Source organism: Stegostoma tigrinum, chromosome 44 (genome assembly GCF_030684315.1).
Source record: "Stegostoma tigrinum isolate sSteTig4 chromosome 44, sSteTig4.hap1, whole genome shotgun sequence".
In the NCBI taxonomy this organism is placed as follows: Eukaryota; Metazoa; Chordata; class Chondrichthyes; order Orectolobiformes; family Stegostomatidae; genus Stegostoma; species Stegostoma tigrinum.
The window spans coordinates 12,966,417-12,983,303 of NC_081397.1; positions in this window are offsets into that span (position 1 = coordinate 12,966,417).

Consider the following 16,887-nt stretch of genomic DNA (forward strand, 5'->3'; position numbering starts at 1 on the left):
GGCATAATCTCACTGAATAGCAGAGCAGACTCGACGGGTTGAGTGGCCTACTTCTCCTTCTACATCTTATGGTCTTTAAAATGATTTACACAAAATTGTAAAATCCAAGCATCCTGACATCAATTGTTCAATAGCCATTGTTCTGGAAACTATTCTTCACAAACCTCTGACAGAGATTGACCTGTGTGCCTTTCAACTTCTGCTTATTTTTGGCCTCACTGTTTTTGAAACAGTGTGTATGTGTGCCTTATTATTCATTTTTCTTGCCTGCCTGGCCTCTCACATTTGCCATGCACACTCACTCACTGAGCTCTGGGAGACTGGGGAGTGACACTGGATCAATACTGTGACCTGGGTGTTGGGGGGCGGTGATGGGATGACCATTCTCAGGGCACTAGTTAGTTGCTGAGGTGAAATTCCAAACACCTAATTTGGCAAAGTGCATGTCAAGTTTAGAGGTATATTAAAGCTTTGAAACCATAAGCAGTAAACAGAAACTCACTCACAACTCATTAAGAATCTAACCCCACTGGCTTTAGCCTTTCACCACATCACATCTGTGGGCCTGAACAATGAAACGCACCGTCCACTGTTCAGGGAGGTTTCACACGAAATCAACCGCACACACAGACACAAACAATGACGAACCTTGTGTGATTCATGCACTCGAGCACGCAGATCCCTCAGCATCTCCGAGCTTTGCAGCTCATCTATTATAGAGCTCTACATAGTGCCCTGAATAGCAAGACAGTGCAGGGCAGGCTGCCAACTCCTAGAAAACTGAGTAAACTAGGCAGAGTCATGGTGAGCCCAGGTTAAACTAAGCAGAACAAGTCACACTGCAATTAAATGGAGACATTCTGGTTGGATCGCAGGTAGAGTGATAGATATCCAGAGTGAGTTATAGCTTGGAACTAATTGAGAGGTTTGAAAGGTTTCATGAAGAAAAAAATACTCATGGGATGTGGGCTAGGCCAGGATTTGTTGTCCTTTTCTTATTGTTCCTTGGGAAAGTGGTGATGAGCTGCCTTCTTGAACTGCTGCAGTCTGTGTGCTCTATGAAGACTCAAAATGCTCTTAAGGAAGAGAACTCCAGGACTTTTAACCAGTGACACTGAAGTAACGGCGATATATTTCCAAGTAAGACGATGAGTGACTTGGAGGGGAAACTGACAGATGTGATGTCACCATGTGCCTGCTATCCTTGAGCTTTTAAATACAAGTGGTTGTGGGATTATAAAGTGCTGTATAAAGGAGCCTTTGAATTTCCTCAGTGCATCTCACAGATAGTCCACCGTGCTTCTATTGAGGATAGGTGGTAGAGGGAGTGGATGTTTGTGAATGTGGTGCCGGTCAAGCAAACTGCTTTGTCCTTGAGGGTATCAAGCTTCTTGAACGTTCTTGGAGCTGCACACATCCAGGCATGTGAGGAATATTCCTTCACACACCTGACTTGATAAACACTGGAAAGACTTTGGAGAATCAGGATGTGAACGACGCACTGCGAACATTCATAGCCTGCTCTCACAGCCACAGTTTCTGGTCAATAATCTCCACAGTATTTTGATTGTGTGGGTTCAGTGGTAGTAACGCCATTAAATGTTAGATGGTCTCTTATTTGAGACCACTATGTCTGGCGTTTGTGTGGGACAAATGTTACTTGCCACTTTTCCGCCCAAGCCTGAAAATTGCCCAGGCCTTGTTGCGTTTGGACACGGACTGCTTCATTGTCTGGGGAGTTATGAATGATGCTGAACATTGTGCAAACATGACCAAACGCCTCCACTTCTGACATTAAAGTAGAGGGGAGGTCATTGATGAAACAGCTGAAGATGGTTGGGCCGAGGACATTGCCCTGAGGAACTCGCTTCCCAGGTTGACCCCTCTTTAGGTATGCCTGGTGCTGCTCCTGACATGCCCTCCTGCATTCTCCATTGAACTAGGATTAATGCCCTGGCCTGATGGTAACGGTTCAGTGGTGAATATGCTGGGCTATAAAGTTGCAGATTGTGCTGGAGTACAATTCTGCTGGACATGGCCTCCAGCACCCCAGGGAAGTCCAGCCTTGAGTTGCTAGATCTGTTTGAAGTCTGTCCCATTTTGCACAACGACAGTGCCATGCAACAAAATGGAGTTTATTCTCAATGTGGAGGTGGGGTTTTATCTCCACAAGGACTGTGCAGTGGTCACTTTTACTGATACATTTGTTTGTGACAGTATCTACAGCCTGCAGATCAGTGAGGATGAAGTAAAGTAAGTTTTTTTTTCCCTCTTGCTGGTTCTTCCCTTATTACTTGGGCAGACACATTGTAGCAGCTGTGCCCTTTCGGAGCCGACCAGCTTGATCAGTAACGCGGCTGCCAGCCACTCTTGGTGATTAAAATGAACCTCCTTACCCAGAGGAGTGAGATTTCCTCCTACAGGATGCTCATCTGATGGTGTTTATCACACCTTAGATAAAAAACTGGGAGAAAAGTGGTATTGAAGAATCCAACAAGCATTTATTCCAACTCCTTCTCAAACACAATCACTACATCCCACAGGCACATGGGCGAGTGGGAATATTAAGCTACTAGTTTAACATGCCCAGCTATCTCTTAAACTCTCTGCATTGAGTATTCTCAGGACAGGTGTGGCACGGGATCAGATACAGAATGGAGACTTCTCTACTCTTTTAATATAAAAGCAAATGGAAAATAGACCTCTTTCTACATGACCCGTCAAACACTCACAGGACAAATCTAGCATGGGGTTAGACAAAGTTTTCTCTGCTTCTATGAACTGAAAGTCAAGCTATCCCTACACTTTTAAACTGAAATTAAGGCTCCCTGGACAGTATCCCCACCAACAACCCCTCGCTCCCGGACAGGGAGAGAATAAAATTAGATATACCGTAAAGCTTTCTCCATTCTTTTAAACTGAAAATAAAGCTGCCTTTGCTCTTTCCAGCTGAAATCTGTCTCCACACTGTCCCCATGAAACACCCCAAGATCAGGGACAGTGCAGTGTTAGATCCAAAGTAAAGTTCTTCTCTTAAAGTGAAAGCAAAGAACCCCCTACTGTTTCAATCTGAAAGCTGTCCCAATCAACCACACCCTGGTCAGGTACGCGACAGGTCAAGCCAGAGCCTTACAGCTGATGTTAAATCACTGGTAAGTGAAGTTCTCAAGTTGATGTAATTGGTGCAGGGAGGTCAGAATCTCATTTTGTTGGTGATTGTGAGACAGGGAGCAGGAATATGTTCCTGGGGCTGTTCTCCTCTGCCTACTGCTCAGAGCTGGAATGTGAGTATTGTATGGGAAATCAAATGTGACACAAAGGGTAGAAAGAGAAACTCAGGTCACGATGGAGAGGCTAAAAAGTGGTCGAGACTGAACTGGAGTGAGTGAGAGAGGGTGACAGTGAAGGGAGGTCGAGAGAAAGAAAGAGATTGATCTGAGGTAGGGCATTGAGTACTGAGGGAGTGCCGCACTGTCAGTGGTTCAGTACTGAGGGGTGGATACTTTGAGATGAGCAGAGTCCCTTCACCACTGATGCACCAAGTCAGGGCTACGTGCCATTGAAATTCATCAAGGCTCCGATTCACAGCACCTTCCAAAGCCACATCCACTTCCATGTAGAAGACCGGGGCAGCAGATAAATAGGAACACTCCTACATTGTAATTTCCCATCAGTATTAGGCTGGAGCCCTGTTGCACCTGGACCATGTCTAACATCTCCCTCACCTTCCTGGACACCTCTGCCTCTATCTCAGACAACCACCTAGAAACCGATACCAATTTCAAGCCCACTGACTCCCACAGCTACCTAGAATACACCTCCTCCCACCCACCTTCCTACAAAAATACCATCCCCTATTCGCAATTCCTACACCTCTGCTGTATCTGCTCCCAGGATGAGGCATTCCACTCCCGTACATCTCAGATGTCCTCGTTTTTCAAGGACCACAACTTCCCCACCGCAACCCCCACCCCCTGCAGTGGTCGAGAATGCCCTCAACCGTGTCTCCGCATTTCCCGCAACTCACCCCATCCCCGCAATAACCACCAAAAGAGAGTGCCCCTCATCCTCACGTACCAACCCACCAACCTCCGGATCCAACGCATCACCCTCTGACACTTACGCCATCTGCAATCCCAACCCACCATCAAAGCCATTTTTCCATCCCCACCCTTGTCTGCTTTCCGGAGGCACCACTCCCTCCGTGACTCCCTTGTCCGCTCCACACTATCTCTAACCCCACCACACCCAGCACTTTTCCCTGCAACTGCAGGAAGTGCTACACTTGCCCCCACACCTCCTCCCATACCCCGATCCCAGGCCCCAAGATGACTTTCCATATCAAGCAGATGTTCACCTGCACATCTGCCAATGTGGTATACTGCTTCCGCTGTACCCACTGTGGCTTCCTGTACATTGAAGTAACCGACCGCTTTGCAGAACACCTACACTCAGTTCACAATAAACAACTGCACCTCCCACTCGTGAACCATTTCAACTCCCCTCCCATTCCACAGATGTCATGTCCATCTTCGGCCTCCTTCAGGGCCACAACGACGCTGCCCGATGGTTGCAGGAACAGCAACTCGTATTCCACTTGGGAACCCTGCAGCCCAATGTTATCAACATGGATTTCACAAGCTTCAAAGCCTCCCATCCCCCTATTGCATCACAAAACCAGCCCAGCTCGTCCCCACTTCCCTAACCTGTTCTTACTTTCACCTGTCCCCTCCTCCCACCTCAAGCCGCACCCCCATTTCCTTCCTACTAACCTCAGCCCGACCCCTTGACCCGTCCCCTCCCTACCTCCTCACCTACTCTCACCTCTACTGGCTCCATCCCCGCCCCTTTAACTTGTCTGTCTCCTCTCCACCCATCTTCTCCTCGATCCATCTTCAATCCACCTCCCACCTCTCCCTATTTATTTCACAACCCTCTCCCCCTCCCTTATTTCTGATGAAGGTTCTAGGCCGGAAACATCAGATTTGGTGCTCCAAAGATGCTGCTTGGCCTGCTGTATTCATCCAGCTCTACACTTTGTTATCTCAGATTCTCCAGCATCTGCAGTTGCTGTTATCTGGCAAGTCCACATTCGACATGTGGGAATTGTTGAAATGCCATCTGAACAGAGTTCAGAATTAGCATGTTCCAGTGAGGAGGAAGGACAAGGAAGGATGAGGATGGCAAGCTGTGGGATCCTTGCATGGCAGGAGAGGTTTGTGAGTCGAAAAGGAAAAGGAAGTATATGTAAGATTTAGTAAGTTGGAATCACACAGGGCCTGTGAGGAATATGAGGTTAGCAGGAAAGAACCGAAGCAGTAAATTTGGAGAGCAATGCGGGGCCATGAAATGCCCTTTGCAAATAGAGTTAAGAAGAATCCAAAGGCATTTTATACATACATTAAAATAGGATCACTCAAGGGAAAAGGAGGGAACTTGTGTTTGGAGGCAGCAGATATGGGCAGGATCCTAAATGAGTACTTTGTGTCAGTATTCCCCACAGAGAAGGACTTGGATAATAGTGTGATTCGTGTAGGGCATGCTAATATGCTGGGGCATTTTGAGGTCAAGAATGAAGTGGTTCTAGATCTCTTGAAGAGTATTAAGGTGGAGAAGTCTCCAAAGCCCATTGCGATCTACCGCAGGTTATTGAGAGAAGCACAAGAGGAGATTGATGGGGCCTTGACCAAGATTATTTTATCCTCTGTAGCCAATGGAGAGGTCCCTGCTGACTGGCGAGTAGATAATGTCGTCCATCTGTTCAAGAAGGGGAACAGGGATAATCCAGGAAATTTTAGACTGATGAATCTCACAACAATAGTTGGAAAACTATTGGAGAGAATTCTTAGGGATAGGATTTATGCACTTTTGGAAAAGCATAACCTAATTAGGGACAGTCAGCATGGTATTGTGTGGGGCAGGTCATGTCTTCCTAACTTAATTGACAGGGCGATGAGGGTGCGTTTGAAGATAGAGCAGTGAATTTCAGTTTGGCTTTCGACAAGCCCCTCATGTTTGGCCCATCGAGAAGAATAAGATGCATGGGATCAACGGTGACTTCCATTTGGATCCAGAATTGGCTTGCCCATAGCCGACAGAGGATTGTGGTGGATCAGTGTTTCTCAGGGATTCATGTTGGGATCTCTGCTGTTTCTAATTTTTAAAAATGACTGATGAAAACTAGATATGTGGGTTAGTACTTTTACAGACAGCACAAAGATCAGAGGAGTTGTGGACAGTGTAGGGTAAATTGGGAGATGAACCAGTTGCAGATTTGTTGCATTTTGGAAGATCATTTCTTCAAGGAAAATATACAGTTAATGGCAAGACCCTTAATTGCATTGATTTCCAGAGATATCTTGGGGTCCCAGACCATAGCTTCCTGAAAGTGGGCCCACATGTGGATAGGGTGTGCTCGACTTTATTGGTCAGGCATCGAGTGCAAGTGTCAGGAAGTGATGTTGTAGCAGCCTTATAAGGCTTCGGTTAGGCCGCACTTCAGAGTATTTTCTTCAGTTCTGGCCATTACACGGCAGGAAGGATGCAGAAATTTTGCAGAGGGTGCAGAAGGTGCTGTCTGGATTAGAGGGTAGAAGAAGAGGCTGGACAGAATAGGTTCAGAGATAGTAGGAACTGCAGATGCTGGAGAATCTGAGATAACAGGTGTAGAGCTGGATGAACACAGCAGGCCAAGCAGCATCGGAGGAGCAGGAAGCCTGATGTTTCGGGCCCAGACCCTTTCTCTGAAGAAGACAGCCTTCCTGCTCCTCGGATGTTGCTTGGCCTGCTGTGTTCATCCAGCTCTACACCTTGTTATCTCAATGGGCCAAATAGGGTTGTTTCCTCTGGAGCGGCAGAGGCTGATGGCAGACCTCACAGAGCTTTATAAAATGATGAGAGGCATAGATACAGTAGGTTGACAGTCAGAAGGGTATTTAAGGGGCTTTTAGATAAACACACAAATATGCAAGGGATATAGACTATGTACAGGCAGAAGGGATTAGTTCAATTTGGCATCAAGTTTGGCACAGCATTGTGGGCCAAAGAGCCTGTTCCTTTGCTGTGCTGTTCTCTGTTGTATCGAAGCAAGTATGTCCAGTAAGAATATCGGGCAGGTTTGTGCTTCTGTAAGTGGCAGCTTCAATGTATTTTTATTCAACTCTTGGTGCAGAAAAAAGCAGCATTCGCAGCTTATTTAATTCTTGGAATGTAACCTGAAGAAATGAGCCATGTGAAGATAAATTGATAAATGAATGGATGGACGAATAGAGCGATGACAAATAGTGTGAATCATTGAAAGGTGTCAGATGCAGGACGTTAGTTTTGAAGATCTCAGAAAATCACTGATTCACCACAACGGCAAACGGTGCTCTGCGCAATGATTGAGTACAGCTCCTCTGTTTGACCTCAACCAAAGGCAGGAAGTAAAACCAAACTCTTATCATATTGAGCTGTGCTGTTAGTTCTGTTATTCCTTTCCCTACTTCCCCAGGTTTCTGTTCTTGTGTGTAAAAGTGCTTCTGGGACACCTCGACTGCTTTGAGTCGGGAAGGGAAATATTCTGGCAGAGGGGGAATGGTGTATCCAAAATGCGCCACATAACCTTGCGGGTTAGTCAGGCTGCTGTGTACAATAAGGTGAATTGTGATGTGTTTGGGGATTGGAATAGTATGTTCCTGGGCCACTTGAACTTCCACCTGTGGTTTAAAACAAAAGCTGCTGTCGCTAACCGGATATTATGTTGTGGAACTCTTGCCCACTTACCTCCTCCCCACTCACTATCCAAGGGCTCAGTCACATCTGCCGGGTGAAGCAGTGATCTCGCTGCACTACACCTCAACTGTCTTCAGTGCTCACAGCCGGGTCTCCTTCACACCGGGGAGATGAAACACAGACTGGGTGTCTGCTTTGAGGAATGCTGATATTTTGTCTGTAAAAATGATCCTGAGCTTCCAGTCTTGTGTCCCTTTAACATCGCACTACGTTCCACTCCAACCCACATTTTCACCTTGGGGTCTTGCTGCGGTGCTCCAGCAAAGCTCAGAGCAAGCTGGAGAATGGCATCTCATCTCCCTCTTGGGGACCCAGCAGCCTTCAGGACTCAATATCGATGGGTTATACACATTATCCCCACTATGGCCGCACTGAGTTTGGATAGAATGCTTCTGTAGAGAGCAAACCAGGGCACTTATTCAATACAGCCTTACAATTTTCATTGGCAAAAACACATTTCACGAAATTGTTTCTCATGTACAATGCATACCATACAAATTTAAATTGGATCCTCAAGATTAGTCTTTGAAACCCCATGTTCTTTCATTCCCATGAACTGGGCTTTGACGATAAATACAGAAACAACAAGTGAAATGAGCGCATAATTTGGAAAAGTGCAGCAAACCAAAGAGGGACAGAATTCTGAATGCAGGAATACATTTCAGTGATAACCATTTTCCTAGAGACGTGTGAGACAATGATGGCACCACTGGCTTTAATAACACATGAACAAATTTTGGAAAGAGACCATCATTTGTTGTTGAACACCAAAATAGGGAGCCACTCCTCATGGTGTACTTGGGCTAGCCACACCCCGGGGTGGCCAGCTCTGCAGGCCCATACTGCATTATAAAGCGCTCAGGCAATGAGTTCTCAATGGACAAGCCATTGCCTGTTGCTAAACAACCCACTCGCAGTGATCTCCATGAGATTAGTAACTTTGCATGAGCCTTAGAAGGGTTATCACAATGACCTAATGTCCTTATTGCTGGGTTATTAACCCACAAACTATCTCTTATTCTAGGGACCTCAGTTCAAATCCTGCCCATGGCCAATGGTGGAATTTGAAGTCAATAGAAAAAATCAAGAATTAAATGTCTCATGATGCTGTTGTTGATTACTGGAGAAGAGAAGAAACAAATCAGCTGTTTCAGTGTCACCTTATCAGCTACGATACCTGTCCCTACCTTGTCAGGCCTATATATTCCTCAGGGCATGCAATTCTCATGGAATTTCTAGTCAAACTGTTCAGAGGTTACACACCTCTGGAGCAGTGGGGCTTGAACCCAGACCTTCTGGTTCTGAGGTAGAATACTTATCACTGTGTCACAAGGAGCCCCTTTATGTTTGACTCTGAACTGCGCATTTAGGGATGGGCAGGAAATTGTGGCCTCGCCAGTGATGCCCATAATCCTTCAATACACACAAGGACTCTGCCCCCACAGCTCTCTGTGGCAAGCAGTTCCAAAGACGCTCAACCCTCTGAGAGAAGGAATTCTTCCTCCTCTCAGTCTGTAATTAGCATCCCTTTATCCTGAGATTGTGCTCTTCCCAGAGCAACACCCTGGCCGGTTAGTGTTGTGTGAAACTGCAACAATATCTGCTGTTTGAAGTTAATCAGCATTAATGGCTGCATTCTCAATTGCAACACCTCTGCAAGCCATAATCCATTTGCTAAACAATCATGATTCTCATCCCATCCAGGATCAATATTGTTCATCTTCAGAATTGCCCTCAAGAATTCATGAGAAATGTCTTTGAGGGTGCATGAAATTTATCCTGAAACACTGAGAGACATTTTTACAAATGGAAATTGGTGTTATTAATACCCGGATTACTTTGACAAAGAAAAGTTATAGGATCTCAGAAGGTAGGAGTAGGAGTAGACCACTAAACCCCTAAAGTCTGCCCTGCCCATTCAATAGGTTTTGGAGCTGATCCCTTATCAGGCAAATGCTCCTTTGCCACTTCACTTGACAAAACAGCAGCACGCTGAAAGCTTATGATTACAAATAAACCTGTTTGGCTATAAACTGGTGTTGTGTGACTTCTGACTGTACAATTGCAGCAAGATATCCTGGCTCCTGTTCTCCAATGCTCTCACTATGATGGCCAATATACCGTTTGCTTTCTTCATTGTCTGCTGCAGCTGCAAAGTCCAGTTTCAGTAACAGAAACCCTTTTCTGAAGAAGGGTGTAAGCCCGAAACATCAGCCTTCCTGCTCCTAAGATGTTGCTTGGCCTGCTGTGTTCATCCAGCTCTACACCTTGGTATCTCAGAATCTCCAGCATCTGCAGTTCCTCCTATCTCTAGAACAATTTTAACTCCACTGCGAAGCCTCTTCTAAGGATGCCTATCTTGAAGAAGTCGCCCTCCTCCCTCCAGAAAAACCTCAGTGGATCTCTCTCCCACGGCAACTCTCTCGTAATCTCTTTGGCCTTGAAACTGCTTGACCACATCCTGAAGCAAACCAGGCACTACATTTTCTAAAGAAGGGTCTAGGGCCAAAATGTCAGCCTTCCTGTTCCTCTGATGTTGCTTGGCCTGCTGTGTTCATCCAGCTCTACACTGTGGTATCTACAGTTTCAGTAACTTGTGTACAAGAGACACGCAAGTCTGGTTTGACATTCCCCTCTATCAGTTCACAGCCATGCAGATAATAATCCCCTTTCCGATTTTTCTTGTTAAATGTCTTTCTGCTTTTGCTGTCAAAAGCTACCCAGACCTTAAATATCATCTGCCAGTAAGTACTTGACATAGATTATTGATTGAATAAGGGAGAAAAAATGAAACTTGATACAAGATGCAGGACTGAGCGAATCACTCCCCATTTGAGTGCATTGACATTCGCAAAACTGGCTGGGACCCAAAAGAACCTTTCCGTGCTGCATGATACGATAGTGTTGTGTTTGTATGTGTGTGTATATCTGCTTTTGTGTATTTGTATGTGTGTCTGTATCTGCGCCTATGCTCAGCTAATGTCTTTACCTCTCTGTTGTAAACACACGCTCAAAGCTTGGAGCCTGTGTTGGTGCATTTTAATCTTTTCTTTTCTCCCACGGCTGAAGGCAAGAGACAATCCCAACCAGGCCATTTCTTAATCATGGGTATTCCATGCATCAAGATTTTCCTAAATTTATACAATGAAGACGTGCAGCATAGAACTTACAGCTTTTCTCTTTATTTCTCTATTTTTGTACCTATTTTAGTACCTAAGATTCATATTTAGGTACTTTGTCCCTAAGATGGGGCTGTGTGTGGTGACATTGTATACATTCCACAGTACTTCTGTACTTTATAAACCTAATTCTAATTGTGCCTCCAGTGAGAATTACCACTGTCAGGAGTGACACGTGTGGAATGTAGCATGGTGTCCTCACACTTGTGGGGAAAAATAAAATTCCAGACATGGTTCTGACTATCGCACACTGAGGACTGAGATGCTAATTCCAAGAAACATTGATACCCGCCCACCTGAAATGCCAATATGGTCTTATTTCAGTGCACGTGTTCTCTTAGTTCCATTGAACCAGGCAATTGCAAAACTGCTTTCACGTGTCTTGATGGCAAAAGAAATCCATTTGCTGCAGTGTAAGTTCTTCAAATGATCATTTAAAAAATCAGAAAAGGGAAGTGTCAAAATAAAGAAGATTCTTGCAGAGTTTGTCAGTGTGGTTCCCACACTCTGTGCAGAGCGAGGCACTTGAAGAGGCTGTTAGTTTCAGGACTGTTTCTTGACAAGGAGTGTTATGTGTAAACATTAGCTGGATTCTCCCGTTCCATCAAAGCAGTAAGTAACTCTTCAAATGGTTTATTATTTATCTGAATTCTGACATAAATTCACTGATAGTAATGTCAGATGGTGTAACATTTCAGTACATTACTTGTTTTGTATTTCAATAGAGTTGCTGTATTCTGTTGTTATTCAATTAGTGCATTTTGATTCAGAAGGGTTAAGCTCCAATGCCACTAATAGTCTCCATTAACAGCTCATCCCCCTCCTCGCCAGATCATTATCCACACCTTTGTTTGTCCAACTATTCTCCTCTCTCCTGTGTTCTCTCCCCAACTATCATTTTCTCCTTACTCCCATCCTTCCTTCTGTGCAAAAAAACGAGATTTTCTGAGCTATCATCAGTTTTCTGGATTGGTCACAGAATCTGAAACATTAACTCTGGTTTCACTTCACAGATGCTGCCAGACCTGCTGAGATTTTCCGTAATCTTCTGTTTATTACTTTAGTTCTCCTCAGCCACTGATAACATCAAAGGTTTCTGTCTGTGTCTGTACTCAATATCTACTCCATATATGGTCGTTGTAACGACCTAACAGCTTGATCTGTTTGTATACCTTGACTGTAACTTTAAAAATGCCCTAACTTAATGTGAATTCAGCGCAGTTGTTGCATGTAGATTTGTGATGAAGATTCAGTCTATCCCTCTTCAAACATTGTAAATGACAATGGGCTTTCAAAGATGAACTTCACTGTGACCAGGATAGTTTACATTGAGAATAGAGGAAAAAAAGACACATTTTTATTTTGTTGGTGATGTTTGACCCTTTGATTGCATATCTCTGGAAATTAAACTCAATGCGAGTCTCAGCTCTGTGACTGTGGGGGTAAAAATGCTCTCTGCTCTGATACTGGTAACAAACCTGCTGTTTGGTCAGAGGAACTGGTCACACCTGGTGTTATACTGAGAAAATATTACATTTTCTGGCTCATCAAATATGTGCCTGGAGAAAGACAGAAGAGGTATCTCCCATAAACCAACATTGATCAGTTTTGAAAATATCAAACTGATCGATGCGATATTTAGTTAATATGAAAGATGATTCCTTGTTTTAAAGCCAACAGTTTGAACAGAGCAGGGTCTGGTTCCATAATTACGCCGAGCTCCTCCTCGTCCCATTCGTTTTATGAAATTCAAAAAAAAATCACTGAGGTACAAGTCCTGATCAAAACATTTACAGCCTCATGTTTGGAATGCTGACATAGTTCAATATCCATCTGCCAATTTACTACTGTTGAAGGGAAGGACAACGCGCACTTTTTAAAATGTTTTACTTGAGACTTTAAACCCAGTAACTGCGATATATCCCTTACAAGATAATCGTATTTGCATATAATGACATCCTCACATATCAGCCCACCAACTTTGGGGTGGCACGGTGGCTCAGTGGTTAGAACATAGAACATAGAACATAGAACAGTACAGCACAGAACAGGCCCTTCAGCCCACAATGTTGTGCCGACCATTGATCCTCATGTATGCACCCTCAAATTTCTGTGACCATATACATGTCCAGCAGTCTCTTAAATGACCCCAATGACCTTGCTTCCACAACTGCTGCTGGCAACGCATCCCATGCTCTCACAACTCTCTGCGTAAAGAACCTGCCTCTGACATCCCCTCTATACTTTCCACCAACCAGCTTAAAACTATGACCCCTCGTGCTAGCCATTTCTGCCCTGGGAAATAGTCTCTGGCTATCGACTCTATCTATGCCTCTCATTATCTTGTATACCTCAATTAGGTCCCCTCTCCTCCTCCTTTTCTCCAATGAAAAGAGACCGAGCTCAGTCAACCTCTCTTCATAAGATAAGCCCTCCAGTCCAGGCAGCATCCTGGTAAACCTCCTCTGAACCCTCTCCAAAGCATCCACATCTTTCCTATAATAGGGCGCCCAGAACTGGACGCAGTATTCCAAGTGCGGTCTAACCAAAGTTTTATAGAGCTGCAACAAGATCTCACGACTCTTAAACTCAATCCCCCTGTTAATGAAAGCCAAAACACCATATGCTTTCTTAACAACCCTGTCCACTTGGGTGGCCATTTTAAGGGATCTATGTATCTGCACACCAAGATCCCTCTGTTCCTCCACGCTGCCAAGAATCCTATCCTTAATCCTGTACTCAGCTTTCAAATTCGACCTTCCAAAATGCATCACCTCGCATTTATCCAGGTTGAACTCCATCTGCCACCTCTCAGCCCATCTCTGCATCCTGTCAATGTCCCGCTGCAGCCTACAACAGCCCTCTACACTGTCAACGACACCTCCGACCTTTGTGTCGTCTGCAAACTTGCTGACCCATCCTTCAATTCCCTCGTCCAAGTCATTAATAAAAATTACAAACAGTAGAGGCCCAAGGACAGAGCCCTGTGGAACTCCACTCACCACTGACTTCCAGGCAGAATATTTTCCTTCTACTACCACTCGCTGTCTTCTGTTGGCCAGCCAATTCTGTATCCAAGCAGCTAAGTTCCCCTGTATCCCATTCCTCCTGACCTTCTGAATGAGCCTACCATGGGGAACCTTATCACATCCACAGCTCGACCCTCATCAACTTTTCTAGTCACATCCTCAAAAAACTCGATAAGGTTTGTAAGGCATGACTGATTGTAAGGTTAGCACTGCAGCCTCACAGTGCCAGGGACCCAGGTTCACTTCCAGCCTCGGGCGACTGCCTGTGTGGAGTTTGCATGTTTTCCCCGTGTCTCCATGGGTTTCCTTTGGGTGATCCGGTTTCTACATGGATTGGCCATGCTAAATTGCCTGTAGTGTTCAGGGATGTCTAGATTACATGGGTTATTGCGAGATGGGTCTGTGTGGCATGGGTCTGGGTCATTGTGGACTTATTGGGCTGAAGGGCCTGTTTCCACACTTTAGGGTTTCTATGATTTTGAAAAAAAATGGTTCTCTGTTTGATGTTATCAGATCATTTGTCTCTTGCTCGAGGTGTGGAGAGATCAGTTAGCCAAGTTACATATTAGTATTCATATATTTCATAATTAGAACTCCTGTTTCAAGCTAGCCTTCAGGATTCCACCAGCAATTTTTGGTTTTCTTTCTGATTTACAGCATCCTCAGTTCTTATGGTTTTTATTTTGTATCCAACATGGTCAGAGTTTACAAGAAATGAAAAAGTTGCTAATGCTGCTTGTCTGGGCCAGTGTGGAAGCTGTCATTTATATGCACATTATTGTCAGATATCTTCACTGGGCATACTTTATCGATGAGGCTTGACTGAGCTGTTGCTGATCTTCAGTCCCTTCCTGAGACAAACCACAGCTGGGGTCTAATCTCTCACACTGTAATTTCATTGCCATTGCATATATTCAGAGAACAGGTCTTTGTGCTGACCAGTCAATAAATTGCACATTTCTAAGCAGAATTGCATAATTAGGGAAGGGAAGTACTTGAGAATATTTCTGGGAGGGTAAAGAAACAGGAAATGTTAATTTTGCAACAGAGAAACTTGAGAACTGGAATGTGCCTTTCAGCCCCTGATACTGCCATCCTATTGAATATGATCATGCCTGATCAAGCATTTCATTGCATTTTACATGCTCCATCCTCATAACCCAGTTTACGATAGGCAGTCAACAGAGATAGAGCAACTGTAGCTCCCTGTGGGGACAGAATTCTGAAGGATTACAATTCACTGAGCAAAATAAAACAAACCCTTATCTTGGACCACAGTTGAATTATTTTAAAATCTTACCTGGTTCCAGTCTTCCCTCAACTGGCAAACATTAAACCTCTATCTACCATGTCCTCCACTTTAAGGATTGAGTGGCAGTATTTTTAAAAATAACATTGCTCACCCATTGAATTCCTGACTAATGCCAGCCCAGTTTGTCCACTCTCTCTTCATGGGATGTTGCCACCGTCCCAGGAGCAAGCCTGGTGAATCTTTGTGGCCCTCTCTGTCTGGAAATTACATCTTTCCTGAGATAAGGAGACAAACTGCACACAGTACTGCAGCTGCAACATAACCAAAGTCCAATACACTTGAAATAAGACAACGTCTAACATTCCATTAACTTTCCTATAAACATATTCAGCCATTAAGCAGGACATCAGAGAACAATACAAGAAAGGTGCAATGGAACCATGAGTTCTATTTATATATCAGTTGGAAAAAGCAATGTGGTGCAGTATTTCCATGAGTATGTGCGTTTTTGTTTTGTATTCATTTGTGAAATGTGGATTTTGCTGGCTCATGAGCATTTATTGCCCATCCTTAGCTGCGCTTGAGAAAGCGGTAGTGAACTGCGTTCATCAATCGTGTGTGTCTGTGCCTGAGAAAGAGCAGAGAGAAACAGTGAGATGGTTCTTCAAGGGATTGGTCTGAGAAAGCATCTCACTCTTCTTTTTCTCTCTCACACACACACATTGACCCACACATTTCAAAAACACAGTTCACTACGACCTTCTCAAGTTAACATTTCGGGTCCGGTGACCCTTCCTCAGAGCCTTTTTGGGCCCAGAGAGACCAGATCACAATAGAGGATGCCAATGTTATTATGGGGAGCAAGCGTGATTGTCCTGAGTACAGATTACTGCCAGGTATCTCAGAATTCCACTAGGGTCATCCAGGGGTTTTGAAAATGAAGATGTTGGTGAGAAGTTATGTCTGGCGACCAGATTAGATGTGAACATGGCTGCATTAGTTGGGTGGGTGCCCAGAGTGCCAACAAGGACAAAGCATATTGCAGGAGCTCCCTCACATACGTGAGAATGTTCAGGTAAACGCCACACTCAGTTACACATTGAGCCCATGAAAGGACTGAGATTGTCAATGTTCTTAGTCATTGTACATGCCCATGCAAAGTGTTTCGACATACATAGAGTTCATTGGGCAAACACGAGGTAATGATAGAAAAACTGCATCTTTTGCAACGTACAGACTCCCAGAAGTGTTGATCATGATAATGGGCCATTGTTTACCAACTGGGAAATTGAGTATTTCCTAAAATTGTGTGGTATTCATCAATGACAGTCCTACACCATTCATTATCCAATGATCCAGCAGAAAGAACAGTCTCAACTTTGAAGACAGGTTTAAAGAAACAGACTGCAGCCTCACGAGACACCAGGCAGCCTGGGTTCCTATTTGAATATAGAGCCACACATCATGCACCTACAGGGATAGTTCCAGTAGAGTTGCCAATTGGGAGAACACTCCACACCAGATTCAACCTGATCTTCCCGGACCTGGTGGAGAGGCTGAAATGTCATCAGGAAAGCCAATACTAGAGACACGATCCCTCTAAGCAAGAGAGACAGTTTACCTCAGGTGATGAAGTTTCGTGTAGGAACCACAG